This window comes from Diabrotica undecimpunctata, unplaced genomic scaffold (assembly GCF_040954645.1).
Source record: "Diabrotica undecimpunctata isolate CICGRU unplaced genomic scaffold, icDiaUnde3 ctg00001764.1, whole genome shotgun sequence".
Taxonomy (NCBI): domain Eukaryota; kingdom Metazoa; phylum Arthropoda; class Insecta; order Coleoptera; family Chrysomelidae; genus Diabrotica; species Diabrotica undecimpunctata.
Window position 1 is genome coordinate 284 of NW_027312723.1, and position 17873 is coordinate 18156.

At 35.1% G+C, this 17873-nt stretch overlaps 1 non-coding gene across 1 annotated transcript; it reads right to left on the bottom strand.

Moving 5' to 3' along the window:
- Nucleotides 1–5419: 5419 nt before the first annotated feature.
- On the bottom strand, nucleotides 5420–5491 carry TRNAC-GCA (transfer RNA cysteine (anticodon GCA)). The gene has a single exon. It is a non-coding gene; the product is annotated as a tRNA-Cys (tRNA).
- Nucleotides 5492–17873: the final 12382 nt, after the last annotated feature.

Genomic DNA, 17873 nt, shown 5'->3' on the forward strand with positions numbered 1-17873 from the left:
CTTACATTTGCGATTTACAAAAAATTTTATAATAATATTAATCGTTAGAAATACATTTATTACTAACACGATAGTTAAAAGTATAATCGATGAACCATATTTCCCGACGACATCATTATTAGTTTTGTACCATTCTGAATCACTTTCGGTGTTATTTGGAGATATTAGGATGATCTTGTAGAATGTTCCTCCTGACTTTGGTATCTTTTTAAAAAATACTGGAAGCTGTCCATAATTTACCACATTATGATCCATTAGAGCCCATTCAGTTCGATTGCAATCAGTTTTTACATCGTTAAAACATATCGCTAGGTTCTTAACATTGTTTGGAACGTTTGTATAAAGGACATTGTTAACAATAGCTGTGAGGATGATGAATGAGGTTGTTAATTGAGGCATCTTGTCGGTTGAATTCTGTTTAACGGGTATTGTGTTGTTGTTGGTAATTTCCTTTCTGACAAATGTAGGTCTGCAAATCGTTTTTCAATTGCAGTTCTATCTTCGTACCACTGTATATCGGCTTTTAACTTTTGTATTTTTTCGTAAAACTTTTCTAATCTACACCGTATGGAAGACATTGATGAAATGACACACGTTTAACATAACGAATAAATATATAGTAATTTTATATTTGTTTGAAATTTTCGTTAGTCCTGACCTGTTTCTAATAATAAAATACTTATGTGTTAAATAGTATGTACGTATTAATTTAAATTTCGTGTAAGCAAGAATCATAATAATTTTCTCCAAATTCTAAAACTATATACATTAACGCATTATCGGAATGTGGGTGTATTCAGTTGATGGTTTTAAATTACAAAACATTCGTTCGAATAAAATGAAATTATCATTTTCTCTTAATTCTAAAACTGTATATACTTTTACGCGTTATCAGAAAGTGGGCGTATCTAGTTGATGGTTTAAATTGCAAAAATTCGTTTCTTTATATGAATAAAATTAAATTTTATTTAATACTAAAAAATTAAATCGTTGCTTTTTAGCTTGCTAATGACCAATATATACGACGTATCTGCATTGCCTAATTTCCCCATTTATCATATTTTGTTACTAAATATCTACATAACACCATAAAATTTCCTTTACTCATCTTTTCACCGCTTCTTCTTTACCATTTCGAACACACACCCCCCTCTGACGTCAGGGGAGGCTTTCTTGTACATCTACACAGGCCCCAACGCCACCTAACCAACTCTGTCAGCAAATTATTCATTCCAACAATATTATTACAACAATATTGCGTATTTTCTACTTCTCACCCTTTTTTTCAACCCTATCACGATAGGGTGTACTTCTTTCATACTTATATTTCTTGTACATCACCCCCTACATCCCAGAGGCTACTTCTACGGCCTCAACGCCACATACCAGCCATCCAACTGGCCGCCATCTTTTATTTGAAATTCCCATATTTTCTCTACTATTAAGCTGAAATGGAATTGGGCAGGTCACATAGCGAGACTGAAAGACACAAGATGGACCAGAAAACTAATTGACTGGCGCCCACGAGAAGACAAACGCAGCAATATTCAAGAAATGGTAACAAGAAGCACAAAACCGTGAAGAGTGGCGAAAAATGGGAGAGACCTATGTCCAGCAGTGGACAGAAGTGATTGCATGATGATAAGCTTTGTCCATAAAATTGTACAATTTTCAGTAACAATAAAGCATATTTCTATTCTATTCTATTCTAACTGCAGAGCCCTCTCTGATTTTCTTCCTTCTGACATCTCGCGTTACCGACTCCTCCATTGCCTTGTATTCGGTCTTTCACCTTATTGCTACCGACATTATGTTGTTTGCACTTACTCTACCTACCTTCCTGTATAATTCGTTTCTGTCCTCGAACTGGGTGAAAACGTAGTTAGTGTCTATGTCACCGAACTTCATCCATTCTGCGATATTTAGAATTAATACCCCAGTCCAGGTACTACTCCCTATACTTATTTGTCCATTCTTCCTGCCACTCCCTTATGGTCTTGTTCCTAACTAATATTTTTTCCTGCTCATCCTTCTCGTAGGATTATGCCCTTTCCTTCACCAAAAGGTGAATGGGCAAACACACCCTCGATCACTTGTACGGCCACCGTTGATGCTGTTCTGTATGTGCATGCTACGCTAAGTAGTGCTTTTCTTTGGGCTTTCTCTGGAATTATCCTATATTTCTGATTGTTAAGCACGTGTTGCCATATCATTGCTGCGTAGAATACAGTAGAGTAGACCGCTTCCATGAACATTCTCACGTTGGGTATAATGTTTTTCAGCGCCGCAGTCTTGTTCTCCTGGACAACGAACGACGAATTTAACGTACTCAACAAAAGTTTGCCTTTTATGTAGAATTACTCCCAACTACTTTACTTTTTTGGTAGGTATGATTCTTTCTCCCTGCAAAATAAAAACCGTTTAATCTCTGGCCCTCGGACCCTTGAGGATCATAACATCAGTCTTCTTAGCCGCCAGCATGAAGTCCCCGTTCACTTATTCATTTTGTTGAGGGCTCGGTTCCCTCTATGCATGATTAACCAGTTTTCGTTGTGCTTCACAAGTACCACCAGATCGTCCACATATGCTATTGCCGGTACACCAATGCCCATATCGTTCTCCAAAAAATCTTATTGTACAATGGTCCCAGGACCGAGTCCTGCGGCACTCCCTCCGTGGTCATAATAGAGTTACCTCGCAATGTTGATAAATCTATCTGTGAGCTAAGTTCTGCAGATCGGGAGATATCCCCACGTCGTGTAATATAAATAACCTTTAATAATATAACATCACAGTACTTTTAAAAAAACAATTACATTAATAGTTCCAATTTCAATCCTGGTTGTTAATATAAGTCTTCTCCTTAAGAACATCCCAATATTTGTCAATAGTGCAGTAAAGCCGATGACCGCCAGGTTTCAGCTAGCCATAACGGAGCTTTAAGTATGGCTCCACATACATTTAAGAATACTCTTTGTATCACACATAGTAAAAGATGTTGGGGATGCATAGTAAATTGTAGTATGCGAAACCGGTCGTCCGTGTATATAATTGATTATAGATTGATTTATTAAGAATAAATTGATTGTCTTTATATTGAAGAATATAAATTTAAGTCTTTATATTTATTTCTCTTCAACTAAATTGAAACGGGCTCACGTAGGTAACACATTCAACAACCGAAATTTTTCTTTTCCCAGAGTAGTAGGCACGGTACAAAATAACAAATAATAGATGTCAACAAAAAAAAATTTAAGTCTGTTATTTAGTAAATATTGTCTATTTGTATACATCGAAAATTAAGCAAAAACTCTATAAATAATAAAGTTTGTATTTGTACATTTATAAATGAAAAATAAATCTACGGTATTTTGGCAGATTTTTTGAGGAGCCGTTGCACTTAAGATGCAAGAGATGGCTGAGGGGGGACTGTGGGTGTGAACCGTTAAAGTGGCAGAATGACACTCGCGAGGCCTAAAAATGTATTCCCGAAAGTGTAAAAATGACGTGGACTCTTTTTGCTATATTTGCGGGGAATTCATTAAAGTGAGAGCCAAAAAATTTTGTTTGACATCAAATATTAAACTCTGTGAAGCCTGTGAAGCTTATTTTAAACTTACCTGTACGAAGTCAAGATAAATATGGGCTCATTTCTCATGTAAAAACTGCAAAATCAGTTTAATTTACAAATTAAAACTTAAAGTACAAATATTAGCTTGGAATTTGCTTGGCCAGTAATAAGGGATTTCAAAATAGTTTTATGGTGGGAATGCAAGCCAGATACACTAAATATCGGTGTTACCTTTGCTTATGGGATAGTAGGGCCGATTCACTTCACTGTCAGCAGCACTCATGGCCTCAACAGAGCGAGTTTCAAATAGGACAACACAACATTAAAAATAAACCAATTGTGGAGCCCCATCCTGAAATGTTACGTGTGCTCTACCCTATTATATGGTTGTGAGACATGGACATTAAAAACTACAACGCTTATTAAATTAGAAGCAATCGAATGTGGTGCTATCGATGGATCCTAAACATATCATGGGTTTCGCACGCTTCCAATAAAGATGTTTTTAAAATGATAATTCAGAACGCTTGCTCACAAACATCATAAAGGGAAGAAAAGCAGAATACTTCGGCCATTTAATTAGAGGACCAAATACCATCTTACTTCGGCTTATAATACAAGGAAAAGTGGAGAGAAAGAGATGGATTGCTCGAAAGAAACTTTCATGGCTGCGTAATATTAGACAATGGTGTGGTTCCACAGTAGAAGAATTATTTCGCGCAGCAGCCGATAGAGAACGGTTTCAGGAAATTGTAAACATGATGATGGCCAAACTCTAAATACGAACACGGCACCTAAAGAAGAAGAAGGAGCCCCATCATGTTTTAATGCCTCCATTGCACACAAAATTAAGTCTCATGAAGCAGTTCTTAAAGGTTCTTCGTCAAGATTCTGAGGCCTTTCTATATTTAAAATCATTTTTCCCGAATAAAATTAAGGCTGGTATTTTAATCGGTCCACAAATAAGGAAAATAATGGACAGTCAAATATTTCTACAGCTCCTGCGTATCCACGAAAAACGGCTGACAATTACAAAACGCTTCTTTCTAATATGCTTGATAGCTTTAAAGTCGTGGGTTGCAGAATGTCTCTTAATGCACATGCTACATGCTTACTTGAAGAGCAAGGGGAACCCTTTCACCAAGATCTAATGAACTTCGAACAACGGTATCAAGAACAATATAATGAGAACATGATGGGTGACTACTTTTGGGGGCCCATACTAGACAGTTCTTGCTTAAACAAAAGAAATATCAAAACTATTCATTTTTAAGTTTTTTTTTTTGTATTCTTTTTTGTATTTTTAAATATAATTTAAGTTAAAAAATAGAGCTTTTTCATAAAATTTGAAATTTCGTTCTGGTTAGTATAAAAACAAACTTTATTAGATAAAAATTATTTTTCGTTCTTTAGTTAGACATAAGTAATTAACATCAGAGGTACAGAACTCAGACTCAAAATTCATGTGACCTGTGTAATTAATGTCGTTATCAAATACGGCCTTAAACAGTGACAAAGGAAATACAAAAGCAATGGAGGTCATAGAAATTATATGAATACAAACGAATCTCTAATAGAAAGAAGCAGAAAAACAAGTAACATTATGATAATATACACATAATTAAATCTGAAATATTAGAAAATCAGTTAAGAAAAATGAATCAAAACGAATTACCGGATGCGGTGTTTACCAAAAAAAAATCTGTTATTCAACACCACCATATCTGGATTTAATAGTTATTTATATATTTATGTTCTTAATCTTACTAGTAAAATATTGAAAAATATTTAAAATATCTAAAACATTATTATTATAAAATTCAATTTAAAAATATAAAAAAAAAGTTGAGGGGGCACCCGGGTTTGAACCGGGGACCTCTCGATCTGCAGTCGAATGCTCTACCACTGAGCTATACCCCCACACCAGATGATAAACAACTCTGTATACACATTGTAATACTCCACTTATATAGGCAACACACTGTACAGTTGCTTTCAATTAAATAAATACCATCTCTCGTACGCTACTTATGCGGCAGCTACTAATACGGTGCGCTGTTAAGTGTGTTGCCTATACTACATAACAGAATTCACCTACAAGCAATACTGTTTGGTTTGAACTTTATTGTATAATGAAATAAATATTATTCTTACTTTTCTGTAGTTGTAGTACGGGATGATTTATCAGGAACCTTCTTAGTTGGTGTATTTTCACCGGACGGATTCTAGCTGGTTCCTTCTGAAATAAAAATATGGTGTTAACAATATTGTTGAATAATTATATATAAAAAAACTTTTCAAATACGAAAGAGTCTAAAGTATTAAGCGAAATTTTGAAAACTTGAAAATAAGAACTAAATAGGGTTTTATTAGTTTGGTTTTTACTTTTACTTTTAGAAGAGGAAATAAAAACTGTCGGAAGCCAAAAAAATATTCTGGAAAAAAAGATATTAGAATGTTTTTACTTATATATAAAAATATATAAAACCCTAACCTACAGCAATTGGAATTCTTGGAAAAAGTTGATGTCTTAATTTCTTTGCTTGAAGATTAGCACAGGTTCTACAGCTAAGAAATTGTCAGATAGAGGATCCAAGGATCCCATGCCAACATAATTTTAACTTAAATTTAAATACACATTGTCTTTACCATACTTATAGGGTTGTTGTGCCACAATAGTTATTGTTTCTTGTACCCTACTTTTGGGCAGTTTCTATTAAATGCTCTTAAAAATACAGCGTCCTGTCTACTAATGTTACGCCCCGGTACCTCTGTATTTTGTTGTAAGTAAGAGTGGCATTTTCGAACAGTATTTTGAGTTCCTTTCCGGCAAGTTTATTGTTCAGGTGGAAGCAACTAACCTCTGTTTTGTAAGCATTTGGTTGTAGTTTCCACTTGCGGAAGTATTTGCTCAGGATATTTAGGTCTGCCGTCTTCAGATGTTTCTAGTGTACTGCAGCTGGTAGTAAGGACCCAGTCGTCGGCTATCTTGATTGTGTTTCTAGCATATCTGCTAAGTATAAGATAAATAGTAGTGGAGAGAGCACTGTCCCTTATAGTAGATCATTTTTAAGTTTCTTTAGTGAGTTGATATCAGTGCCCATCACTACTTAAATCACGGTCGTTGAGCATGTTAAGTATATCTATATTAGGAGTGCAATTGGTTTACATGGGATCGTACAAAAAATTTTGTATATAAGACACTCTCTCCATATTGTATCGTGAGCCGTTGTGAGATCAATAAATGCTGCTGAAGTTTTACGTGTTTTTTAGAACCACGCTTCGGTGTATGCGGTGAGTGACAATTACATATAAACGTCTCTAGCAGTTTCTAGGTAATAGACGGAGCGCAATGGTCTATAGTTTTTTGGGTTGTCGGCAGGTTTGCCGGGCTTTAGTATGGCTATTATCGTAGAAGTTTTTTTGGGATATTTGCAGTTTGCATGATGTCTGTGAAAATTGAGCCAAACTTTTGTAAACTTGCCACAATTTATCAGAAATTCAGGGAGAATATTATCAGATCTTGGTCCTTGCTGGCTTACCGTCGTTAAGAGCCTCTGATATGTCTTCGCTGGAGAAGAGGTGAAAAAGTAATTTAAATTTTTTAGTCCAACTTGTTTTGCAATAATAAAGTCAGAAAAAAAGAATCTTATAATGGATTCTGCTAATGCCATAAGCAACAGTGAGAGTTATTCTATCAAAACTTTAAAAAATGAACACAAAACCATTTCAAACATTGCAAAAGTTGATTGCAAAGGATTGTAATTTTTTAAGTATAAACAACTGTATTTTGATTATAAACAATTTTTACACTTGCTAGAATTTATCAGAAATTCAGGGTGAATATTATCAAATCCTGGTGCTTTTGCTGATAACGTCTTTAAGAGATCTTATCGGTTTTCCGCTAAAGAGAAGGGATGGGAACGTTGCGTATCTGTGGCTTCATGTTTTAAAATTTTCAGTTTTTTCTTCACGTAGATTGTGAGTACTTTTCCTTTTTGTGCCCTGGATGTTTATAATATGGCTATGCTACGGCATCTGGATTTTGGCCTTTTGTAGAAGCACCACTCCCTAGTTTTCTTAATAATGACCATGCACCACTCCCTAGTTTTCTTAATAATGACCATGCTTGCCTGCTTCATGTCTAAGTTAAGACTTTTTACTGCGCCGGTCCACTTTAAGCTCCTAGCGGCATCCAGGCTGTGAAGTAGTTCATCAGCTATTTCTTTATCGCCAGTTTCAAGAAAGCTTTAGTATAATAATTCCTCGCTATTTTGTGACCAACCAGGGATGTTTTATATGCGATATCCTCTTCTTGGTATGTGTTTCTTGGCTATTCTTAACACAGCACCAACAGATCTGTTGTGGTTTTTTGGTATTAGGTGTTATCCACCCCAGGCATTTATCCAGGTCGGTAGAGAAACCACGTATCTCGGCCACGTTATGAGAGGGGATAAATATGTGTTGCTACAAACCATAATGCAGGGAAAAATACAGGTAAAACGAAGTATTGAAAGAAGACGCATCTCCTGGCTCAACAATCTGAGAAAGTGGTATAATTGCAGTTCCGTCGACTTGTTCAGAGCTGCAATCTCAAAAGTGAAAATAGCTGTGATGATTACCAACCTCCTTAGAGGAGACGGTACCTAAAGAAGAAGAAGAAGTAGAGAAACCATTCTAGTTGGCATTTTTAAAATTCCATCTTGGACGTGGGATGGATCAGATTAAGAGAATTTGCATCCCTATTTCTATTATCACTGGATGATGTTGGCTGTGTGGGAAATCAGTTAGAACGTTTCGTGTAAAGCCCCCAAAGGTCGGTTTCTGTAGTCGGTCGAGAAAAAGTATAGGTCGGGGTTGTATTCCCGTCTCTGGGCTGCTGATTAAAGGTTGGTCGATCTTTCGCATCAAACAAAAGGTATAACTTTTTAATAATCTTCTGCCCATTTTACTAAAACATTACCGTTTATATCACTATTTTTATATTTCCACTGTTAATGGTGGTTGTAAGTCAAGGTTGACATTTTTTAATAGTTGGTAGAAACTGGTAGAAGCTAATAACATGGGATTCTCAATCGGAATAGAATGGGTAACAAGACATCGGGGGATTAAAGGTCATGAGGTAGCGGATATGTTGGCGAATATTGGGAGAGAATTAAGAGTACCATATGATATTAAAAATATTGGTACATATATCTTTTGTATTAATAAAATAGACATTTTAACGCACTTTTACAATAAGTGGCATTCCCAAACTAAAGAAGATTCAAACTATTGTAAATTGCAGTGTGATTTCCCCATAAAACCATGATACACCAAATGTAGGAATATGGGTAGGAATACTGTAACAAATATTAATCGTTTACGAAGTTGACATTGCACAACTCCTTGTTATCTCTATAAAATAAGTCTTCTTTGAATGTCTCATAAACAAATACAAAGACATGGATCTGTATTTAGAACTATTAGAAGAAGGAATAAAGAGTCCAATATCTTTACATAGTATTTTATATAAACCCTCCGATAAAGTTATAAAAATAATTAATTAATTTATCAAATTCTTTCAAATAGATTTATAAAAAAAAAAATTTAACTTGTGAAAATTACAAACAAATAAATTCAGGAAAAACTGGAAATATCGTAACATGTGAAAATTTATGTCCGTAAAATCCCTATGTATGTAACATTTTCTCTCACTGTAGTACAGAAAGAAGAAAAAAGATGAAAAAGGTAATCATTGATTATTACCACCGAAATACCAAAGTAGTAAACAGAAGTTTATCCCTGGTTGTTCATTGCCTACAGTAAGACGCGCAGAACTTTACATGTATTGGATGAATGATTATATAATCGAAACCCAAAAAAATCGAAAAAGATGTAGAAACTAGTTTTAAGCATAGCTTATGCCTTCTACGTTGATGTGGCTGATTCGGACTACAGGTTCGATGGGTATGGATTGTAAGGAGCTTACAAGGACAGTTTATTTTATTCGTCATATTATGCTCGGCCTATTCTCATTGAGCCCTATTCTCTTCAATTTAATCATGGTGAAATTATCAAAAGCGTTAACAAAGGAAGAGGATACAGAATGAGAAACAAAGAAGTGAAAATACCCTGTTATACAGACGGCGCATTATTGATGGAGATAATCTGCACAGACTGGTCCACAGATTTAACATAAGAGCAAAAGATTTTAATATGACAATCTCATCTTAAAAAACTTAAACAATAGTAATCGGCAAAGAACGAATCAGATGTAAAATAAAAATTGATGGTATTAAACAAGAAATGGAAATAATATACCTTGAAATTACAATGTCCAGCTATGGAGACCTGGACAAAGAAGTGGGAGATCAGGTACAAAAAGCAGACTGGCAGGATGCCTTATACCATCATATGGCGAAACAGACACATTAACACTGAAGTCAAGAATTTATAAAGCCAGTGTAAGACCAATAATGAAATATGCCTCAAAAACAAGATCCCACACAGCCACAACACAAAGGCTACTGGAAACGGTAGAAATGAGAGTACTGAGAAGAATTGCAGGAAATACGCTGAGAGATCGAAAGAGAAGTGAAGACATTAGAAGAAAATGTAACGTACAGTGTATAAACGAATGGACACTAAATAGAAAAAAAAAGAATGGAATAACCACATAAGCAGAAGGGGGAGACCCGTGTGGTCAAAATAGCAAGAGATACGTCACCAATCGGCAGAAGAAGTATCGAACGACCGTGCAAAAGATGGAGGGACAACCTTCCATAGAGTATTAGTCCCCCAATGAACAAGCATAATTACTTATAAAGAGGAGGGGGAAGAAGAAGAAGATGTTGAAATTGTTATTTCGTTAGGAGATCCTAAGCATTATCTGACTGCCAGTATGTGCTAGTTCATTTAGCGTTATCCAGTGTGTACCTATTATTATCCATTCAGTATTTACGCATGGAACACGTAGGTACTCGAATGCAAACTTCAAGTTAAACTTACAACACCAGTATCGAAAAGAAGAATGTTATGAAGTTAAGAAAAACTACCATAACTTATTCAAAATGTTATACGTCTGCGGAAGCAGAAGTCTAATATTTGTGTATCGTTCAAAGACGACATTAACATTGAATATTCTGGGTCAATTTTATTATCTTACAGTGGCGCACCCACGGGGGGTTTTGGGGGTTAAACTCCCCCCAGGGCACTATTCCGACAATGTAACTCACAAATTTTAAGAACTCAAAATGGAGGTAGCATGAAAAACAAATTCTGTACCCAACCCAACCCCCCCACAGGAAAATTCTAGGTGCGCCACTGCCCTACATCAGCTGTTTTAGTGGCTATTTTTTTATTTTGTAGAAGATTGAATTGATTGTAGAATATTGATCTCCTGTAGCACCACATCCTTTGAGATGTGGAGAGGGCTACAGGAGAATCCACAGAATATCGTGGACTGAAAAAGTAACTAATATAGAGGTGTTACAAAGAATGAAGAAAGAATGTGAAGTCATAAAAACTGTTAAAATTAGAAAGATTCAATATCTGGGTCATATAATGAGGGGCGAGAAGTACGTATTACTTAGATTAATTATGCAAGGGAAGATACAAGAGAAGAGAAACCCAGGACGACGCAAAATATCCTGGTTAAGAAATTTGAGAGAGTGGTTCGGTTGCAGCTCATTAGAATTATTCAGAAGCGCGGCCAATACAATTAAGATAGCGATGATGATTTCCAACCTCCGATAGGAAAAGGAACTTGAAGAAGAAGAAGATTAGTTTAATTTAGAATTTAGTTAGAATGCTGATTTTGTTTAGAATATAATTTTGTGTACATTTATTCACCTTATTTAGTCCTATCTATTTATAAATATAGATAGGATAATAACCGACTCTGTAATGTGTTCAAAGAAAATGTAAGAAATTAGAACTGATTTATTACTAGTTGTACCATTTATATTTATTAACTAATTTATACATTTATGGGATGACAGTGCCCTAGTAATGTCACAAAAATGACTGTAATGCTTCGTCATCGCCATTAAGTTCATTAACTTCACTACTAACGAGCTATATCATCTCTTCCACTTAATATCATAATTAATCGTGCCAATATAATTGGGCGGATATGTAAACATTTCTATCAATTTTATGGTTTTTATCTAAGTATGTCGTACTTGTTGTTATAACACGATTTATATACAAACAGAAGTAATTTATTACGATTATCTGAACTATGTAGGTAACCAGTGTTTAATTAAGCGATCGTCTTAATGAATTTTAGATACAACATACGGGAATGATTAATAAGCGTTTAAGTAGGTTATAAAATAGAGAAATCCAACGCAAATATATGTCAAAAAAGATTGTATTCTTGCGCATACTACACACCTAAAGTTGTCCTTTGTACTTACGAATCTAAACGAAGCTATAGTGACCTGAAAGGAGTTCAGAAACGCTAGTGCAGGATCTGCTGTACCCTTCCTGAATGTTTGTTAGATAACAGTGTACTAAATTAGAAAGAAGTGCCAGGCAATGCAATACAGTGTCACCAGAATTCCTTAAAATCATCCAAGAAAAGTGATTTTAAGACACTCCACTGGAAAACCGTTAAGAATAAACGTATGAATACAGATTGGACCGTTTATACTTTGCTGACGATTTGTTCCTATATCAGACACATTTTATAAAAAGTTACAAAATTTGTATTTATCAAGTGTACCTATAAGGTAGCTCAATCGAAAATACAAATAGTAAACAAATATATACCCGGATACGAGATAGAAATTAATATCTATAAAACTACGAGATCCAAAGAAGGATATTCCTGGGTTGAAAAGAATATGCCCACAGCATAGGTAAAACTAAAACAGACACATCTTAACAGTAATCTTCTTCTTCTTAGCCTTCTGTCGTCCATGTTTGGATATAGGCCTCTCCCAACTCCTTCCATCGGTCTCTATCCTGAGCAACATATTTCTAATTTGTTCCGGCTATTCTTTTAATGTCATCAACAGATCTCATCTGTGAACTTCCTCTTGGTCGTTTACTTTCGTAAGATCTCCTATGTTGTATTGCAGTATTCCAACGTTGGTCTTTTTGTTAAGCAGCGTGGCCCGCGAAGCTCCATTTAAGTTTGGCAATTTTTGTTGTTATGTCCTCGACTTTTGTTTTGGATCTTACCCAGTCGTTCCTCTTTTTATCTGACAGTCGTATACCTAACACTGCTCTTTCCATTGTTCTTTCTGTTGTGGCTAGTTTATTCATGTTTGCCTTGGTTAGGGTCCAGGTTTAACATCCATATGTCATGATAGGAAGGATGCATTGGTTGAACACTTTGCTCCTCAAGTATTGGGGTATTTTGCGGTTCTTAAGTATCCAACTAAGTTTTCCAAATCCTGCTCATGCCAGTCTTGCTCTTCTAGTAATTTCTTCACTTTGGTCCTCTTTGTCAAGTTTAAGGATTTGGCCTAGGTAGATATATTCCTGGATTTGTTCTATTTCACTGTCATTTATAGTTATACGTCTGGGGTCATCTGTGTTTGTCATTATTTTTGTTTTTTTCATATTCATTTTTAGGCCGACATATTGGGAGCTGGCTGCTAGTTCCCCCATCATAATTTGCAGTTCATCGAATGAGCTCGCTATAATCACTATGTCGTCAGCGAATCTGAGGTGGTTTAACTTGTTGCCATTAATGTTAATGCCATAGGTTGACCAATTTGTAGTTTTGAAGACGTCTTCTAGGGCTAGGTTGAAAAGCTTTGGCGATATTACAACTCCTTGTCTCACTCCTCTCTTTAGTACTTTTGATTTCTCTCTTTGTAGTTCCCCTTCTAGTCCCTCCTTTTATTTACTTACTTACGACCCAGCTCTCGAACCAAAACAAGAGTGGACGTTCGCAAATGTTTCGGTTTGTTTGCTTAAACTATCTTCAGCGCAGTAATTGCTCAGTCCCCACTTTCAACCCCCTATAAGTGATACCCAATGTGGTAGACAAATTATACCGTTACACGTGTTTGGACTAAAAAGTTCATCATCAGTGTATTACCTGTAATAAGAATTACCACTTACGTGAATGCAAACGTAAAGGTTAAATTAAACTGGTACAAAATTTATTATGCGTTACATTTTTGGTAAAAAGATGGTGTGATATTAAAGTTTTAACAGATACCCTGCATGGCAACGTAAAACTCCCGATAGGGGTTGCTGCTGACCCTGAGGCAATGTCGCTGTATGGGCTCTAGATAGCAACTGATTAAAATGACATTTTTTAAACGTATGTATGAACAAAGTGGTCAATGTAACTTGTAGTATATGTCCTAAAGTGACACCAGTCAACAATGTGTTAAATGAATACGTTAATGTTTTTTTAAATTTTATTTATTTGTGAAACAATTGTATGCGTGAAGAGAATTACTTCCGCACCCACTGTATAGTCCAGATTTGGCCCTCAGCGACTACCACCTTTTTACCGATCTTAAAAATACTCCGTGGCACCAGATATCGATAGAAGACAAAGATAAATCGTTTTACAAGAGTGGCATTGAAACAAAAACACATTGGAATTATTGTATCGCCGCTAAATCAGATTATTTTGATGAATAAGGAATAATTTTTGCAAAAAAATGTTGTTTAAATAGTTAGGCCCGGGACTTATTAACCTACGTAATACCTTTTTGTTGCATATTCTTTGATAAAAAGACCAGGATTAGAAAGCTCAAGAACACTTATCGGAGAGGCACCCGACATAAATATATCAGTTAAATTTTCAAGCAATTTGCTTAAAATTATTTCTGAATGCATTAGGTATCACCTAAACAAGAAGTCCACCAATCAATCCGAAAAGACGTAAGAGAAAACAATACTAGAGAAATAACTAAAATAATTCAAGAAAACAAAAGTTTAAAAGTTTTAAGGCGAAATACGGAACAACATAGGCAACAAAAATATGTACAAAATAAAAAACAAACACAGAAACATTACTACTGATAGAATCAAAATCCTTGAGGTTATCGAATCCTTTTATCGCGAAATGTATGAGAGCACCGACGAAAGGAAGATCAGTCCCTGCCCAAAATCACAAACCAGGGATCAGAATTAATGCCAGAAATAACTCCATACGAAATCAAAACGGCACTTTAAGAAATGAAAAATAACAAATCCCCTGGCGATGACGGAGTAGTGGTTGAAGCGATCTTAGTGGAAATAAAATTATCCAGGCTTTGGCCAAGCTTTTCACCGAATGCATCTACTAAGGAAAAACTCCTCAATGGAACAATGCAGTCATTATTTTATTGCACAAAAAAGGACACATAACAGATTTAAAAACCTTCAGTCCAATCAGTTTGCTTTCATACATATATAAACTTTTCAACAAAAATGATCAAAAAAAGACTAGACGCTAAATTAGACTTCTATCAGCCTAGAGAACAAGCTGGATTTAGATAGGGATACAGCACTAATGACCCCTTACTAGTACGCGCTATCTCAGAGTAGTAGTCTGCAAAATACATCAAACGATTGGCACTGATATTTGTCGACTACGAGAAAGCATTCGATACCATAAGCCATCAGAAAATGTTAAAAGTATTGACATAATGCCGAATAGACCATCGCTACACTAACATAATCAAATATATCTAACAAAATGCCACAGCTAGCATCTTCTTCTTCTTTTTGTGCCACTCCTATCGGAAATTGGAAATCATCAAGGTATCAAGTTAGCGTAAGACTATCTCAACAAGAAACAAATAAATCCTGTATACAGCGAGGAGTACGGCAAGAAGACACCGTCTCTCCAAAGCTATTCACGACGCTTTTAGAACATTCTTTAAGAAATCACATCTAAACGAGCATGGTATCAACAAAAATGGAGAGAAGCTCAGCCATTTGAGATTTGCAGATGAGATCGTCCTTATAGCCGATCATATGGATGATGAAATAATAATGTTTGAAAAATTATATCACGCTTCCTTGGAGGTCGGACTAAAGATTAATATGAACAAGACGCAAATAATGACTACTCTGGTGCTAAATCAAAATAATGCTGTCGATGGAAGGGATATTGTGCAGACTACATCGTATAAGTACTTAGGACATGAAATTCGGCTGAGCAGAGATAACCAGACATGTGAGCTCCCACGTTTAGAATTAGCCTAGAAGCATTTAATAAATTAAACTATGTATTTAAATCTGATCTACTCATATGCCTCAAAAGGAAAATCTTTGACCAATGTGTGTTACCTGTACTCACATATGGAGCGGAAACACTCACAAAAAAGGTAGTTAATAAGATTCGCGTGACTCAGAGGGCTATGAAGCGCCAGATATTGGGTGTCTCTCTGAGAAACCGAATCCCAAACGAAGAAATACGTCGTAGAACAAAAACAACAGACGTCATCGAAAAAATCGCGTCGTTAAAATGGAATTGGGCAGGACACGTCGCCAGATTATCAGACAACCGATGGACACAACTTATTTTATGCAAGCTGCACAAGACAAAGACAGATGGAAAGAGCTGAGATAGACCTATGTCCAGCAGTGGATGCATATAGGTTGATGGTGATGATGATAAAAGAAGAAGTGTAACAGGACAGGTAATCTTCCTCATCAAAAACTAGTGACTTAGGGAATAGTGCTGTTGATCAATTTACGGGTATCCAAGGGATTATGTCCGATGTTATAATAATTTTATGGGGGGGCTATAAAGTGATTAGTTCATACACGTCCAACTTCAGTGGGTATCTTAAAGGTTTCGAAAGTCAACTTGTAAGACAAGTTTTGAAATTATTTATTTTATCAATTTTTATTTATTTTAATGCCAAATCTAATTTCACGATTTTTTTTTAATTATTATAATATATAAAATATAAAATTATATATAAAATTTTATTTAGAAAGTCTAAAAGAAGCTTTTTTTGTTTAAACAAGAAAAAAAGTAAAAACTTCTCTGGAAACGAATTTTTTGAGGGATTTAAAAAACTAATACTTTGGTAATTTTGACATATTATTTAATGTTTCAACAATGATCCCGAAAAATTAAATCGATATTTTCATGAAAAAATCATATTTTTGTCACCTAAATTTTGATTTGAATTAGACTACAATTTGAGACCTAATACAAAACGCTTTATGTATTAAAATTTTATTTGACTGAGCTATCTAATCCAACAGGAACTAGATGTGCACGAAATCCTGATCAAATTCCCTCTCACATGATACTAAAAAAATTGCAGTAATAACAAACCAAGGGGAAACTAATAGCATTATTAGGACCAGATATGGAAAATATTAAAAAGATAGCTGTGTATAGGAACAAATGAGACTAATAGAAGCATAAAAGGAAGTTACAAACGCATAAACAAGTAAAATTTAACAAACTGTTCGTTATTGCGTATGTTTAATGGACGATATGAGCACGTCAGAAAATTTTTCTGTTTTTCATTTCCTCGTTATTAACAAAACTATTTCGTATTATACAACTATATCTACAACTCAATTACCTTTTTTGCGAAAACTTCATCAAGTAACCCCATATTAAACCACTAATATGTCCACTTGCCACTCCTTAATTATGAAAATTTTGCCACTAACACAAAGATTTCACAATGAAAACACCACGGTTTTAACGGAAAATCGACTCTGTATGCTGCACATCGTGGGTAGCATCATAATTTCTTATCTTATCGCTGTTTTATTTATCTCCAAAAACTCGTACACCTAGACTTTTATTTACTACACCTACAGCGTAACCTGAACTTTGTGTTTACTAGAATTTTATTTCATGTTTTTTTAATAAATTAAATGTAAAATAAATAAGAGACTTAACTTGCATAAGACAAAAGTAAGAACTTTAAACTGATGACAAATCGATAAGTGCGTTTTACAAAATTGATGTTATTGAGTTGAACAAAAATTTTTCTAACGGCTTACTCTTGATACAAAAATACATAAACAAAAGCTTATATGGTATTCACTGATCTTGAGTAAGCATATGATAGACTTTATCGAGAGATTATGTGATGGGCGCTCAATAAGAAAGGAGTCTCCGGTGAATATGTGTAGATTCTGAGACATCCTTGTAAAAAAGAAAAAGTGTCAAGAAAAATAAACATCACACGACTGAAGAACCCTGAAAAGAAAAATGAAATAAGTATCAAGGTTGAGAAAGAAATAGAAACGCTAAAAAACTTGGTACAGACAGACATTGAAGTAACATGGACTGCTCTAAAAAAGAAAATACCAAAGATACAAGACGACGACATCGAGTTCACGAAAAACAACAGAAAACAAGAATGGATAAAGCAAGATA